This window comes from Danio rerio, chromosome 11 (assembly GCF_052040795.2).
Source record: "Danio rerio strain M-AB ecotype USA chromosome 11, GRCz13ab, whole genome shotgun sequence".
NCBI classification, from domain to species: domain Eukaryota; kingdom Metazoa; phylum Chordata; class Actinopteri; order Cypriniformes; family Danionidae; genus Danio; species Danio rerio.
This window is the reverse complement of record NC_141031.1, coordinates 10,780,001-10,783,152: the sequence shown is the minus strand read 5'-3', so window position 1 is coordinate 10,783,152 and position 3,152 is coordinate 10,780,001. Positions and strand designations below refer to the sequence as shown.

The window sequence follows — 3,152 nt, the reverse complement described above, 5'->3', positions numbered from 1 at the left end:
AAGTGTCTTGAAAAATATCTAGACAAATATTATTTACAGTCATCATGATAAAGATAAAATAAATCAGTTATTAGAGATGAGTCATTAAAACTATTATGTTTAGAAGTGTGCTGAAAAATCTCTCCGTTAAACTGAAAATGGGGGAAAAAAAATAAACAAGCAATCTAATAATCCAGGGGGGCTAATCATTCTGACTTCAACTGTATGTATATATATATATTCAGTTTAATGAAATTGTGTCATAACTCATGGAATATAGAAACATAAATGTGTTGAAACAATTTATGATGTTATGATATTAAATTATAATTTATGATATTAACAATTATATTATATTATATTATATTATATTATATTGTATTATATTATATTATATTATATTATATTATATTATATTATATTATATTATATTATATTATATTATATTATATTATGGTAACGCCTGTGTGTGTGACACTGAACAGTTATTTAACTTGTTTTATTGTTTATTACATTTAAACATTAATAAAAAAGTCAATATATTTCATCTATATGTTCCGGTATAGTTTTTACATTAAGTAATTAATTAATTTTTTTGTCAAAAATCTTACATCTTACTCTTACTTCTCCACGGACAGAGGTGCTGTGCTGACTGACCCCAGTCCGCTTCACTCCACTACATGCATCGCCGTTTGAATGCAACAGCCAATCAGAGGGGCCGCCTTAGAACTTCCGTCGACTCGTCACTCTTATCCAATCAACGCGGGGCTCTCATGTTTGCTTGCTTTTTTGAATTCACCGAGTTAGTTGAGCAGAGCCACCTATCAAATGAGCGTATACAATGGGCGAACTAAACTAATATCCATTACTTATTTTTATTATTTTGCACTTTGGGCAAATTTTACTTGTCATTTGGAGGACTGTGCGGGTTACGTTTGCAACTGTTAGTTTTAAACACTACTTCGCCTAAACAAAAACACTGATTGTTTAGCTGGTTCGGCAGCCAGCTGAGCTATTAACGTTAAGTGTTTCTTCATTTTCCAAAGCGTTTCCAGGACACATCAGGACATATTCATCTTTCATACGGTAAGTTTTTTTTTTTTGCAAACTCATAAATATTAGCTTGGAACTAAAAACTAAATATTGCCGAAGAGAATTTATTTTGTTTAGAAGTTAGCTAGCGAGCTAGCGCATGTCATTCAGTTGTATTTGCAGCTGCCAATCAGCTGTCATAGCGTTAAGTTACTTTATATAAACCTGGCAGATCTGAAATATGTCACTTCATTTGTTCTATTTTATATTAATACTTGTGCATATACTATAGTTGTACTGCTATATATTCATTGAAAGGCGTTTCACCTGTACATTCATGGTTTCTGCGTGTCTTCCTTCCACAATGTCTTTTTAAAAAGCTCAGAGCAGAAAATCTGAAACTCATAAGTTCGTACATTACATGTAAATAATTGATGTTTTTCTCAATACATTTTCTAAACATCACCGAATCAAGATAAATGTACTTGGGACGCAAATACATGAATCAAAGTTTTGTTTTCTATGAATATGAAGTTTAAAACTAGAACACATTTCTGAAGTGGGGTAAGAAATTAACTTTTCCTTCAAAACCGACTTGAAATTCATCTTAATCATAAATCTGCTTTACTTTTATCAGTTTCACAGACCTCATTTAGTTATTTTGCTTCAAGTTAACAGGCTTTCTGAAAATCTTCAAAGCCTAAGTGAATATCCTCCTGTTTTCTTTCCAATAAAAACGGATTAGACTTCCTTCTTGTCATAGAGGTAAAGTTGGTTTTATATTCACACATTCAGACTTTCCCCTTAATAATACAACTTCATAAAAGTATTACTTTTAAACTCTAAATGCGAAATCATATTAACAGCCAATGACTATCAAAGTACAACGTTGTTCACAGGCAAAAACACAGTGTTAATGTTGTTTTCAAGTCATACTTGCTAATTCCAATCGAAAATTCAAAGTAACATAGTAAACAATATGGAGACTTCTAAATGAACGAATGCCCAAATATAAAACCAACTTTAACTCTATCTTCTTGTCTAGATACATTTATGTGATCATATAATGTATCGTCTAAACTGTAAAAAGTGCTGAACTGCAGAAATCAGGCACTGTTTTTTTAAAAAAAAGATCAAAATTAAGTTATTTTGTGCTCCTAACGAAAAACAAATTATCAGTGGAACATGAAAATGACATTTGAATCAAGTAGATATTTTTCCATTGACACATTTGTTCTTGTTTTAATTATTAAAACTGATTTCACACACGGGCTGCACGGTGGCGCAGTGGGTAGCATGTGCGCCTCACACTAAGAAGGTCGCTGGTTTGAGCCTCGACTGGGTCAGTTGGCATTTCTGTGTGTGGAATTTATATGTTCTCCTCGTGTTTGCATGGGTTTCCTGCACAAGTCCAAAAACGTGGTACAGGTGAATTGAGTAAGCTAAATTGTCCGTACACACTCAGAAATAAAGGTACAAGAGTTATCACTGGGGTGGTACCTTTTTGAAAGGTAGTGTATGTGAATGAAAGTGCATGGTTGTTTTTCAGTGATAGGTTGCAGCTGGATGGGCATCCACTGCGTAAAACAAACGCTGAGCTGAAGTTGGGGGTTCATTCCGCTTTGGCAACCCCCCAGATTAATAAAGGGACTAACTAAGCCGAAAAGAAAATGAATGAATGAATTTCACATTCAAGACTTCTTTTTGATGTCATTTTACTTCATATCAAATGTATTAAAATTAAATCATCTTGTCTTTTGCACCTGAGATTAAGACTAAATACTGAGGAAGAAAGTGTATTAAATCTTTGGGATATATGCATGTATGTAAAAAAGAATTGAAAGAATGCAATCATTATGAATAATTGTTTTAGATAATGCAAAAAAGTGGGCATATGCACACATACTTTTAATTTCTGGTGAACTGAACTTCCATTATAAAATTGCCACATTTAATGTCTGATTTCTTTAAAAATCAGTGATCTTCAATGTCTGATATAAACAATATAAAGTTGGACTCGGATAAGAAGCACTGCATTAATGTCTTTAAAATAAGAGTTTGTTGTACCGTAGTACTTCCAATGAAGTTTCTGTGCTCGCCTGCTGATCCTGATGGCGCTAGTGATTACATCTTCCATATCG

The 3,152-nt window shown here is 32.7% G+C and overlaps 1 protein-coding gene across 30 annotated transcripts in view; it reads left to right on the top strand.

The window, feature by feature from the left end:
- Window positions 1-758: 758 nt before the first annotated feature.
- The window catches only part of ect2 (epithelial cell transforming 2), a 67,779-nt gene continuing 65,385 nt past the window's right edge, over window positions 759-3,152 (top strand). For 26 of the 30 annotated variants that reach the window (NM_001441987.1, NM_001441988.1, NM_001441990.1 and 23 more), the window contains 1 exon segment: window positions 759-1,065. The gene's annotated coding sequence lies outside the window, so the exon portion shown is untranslated. 30 annotated transcript variants of the gene reach the window in all.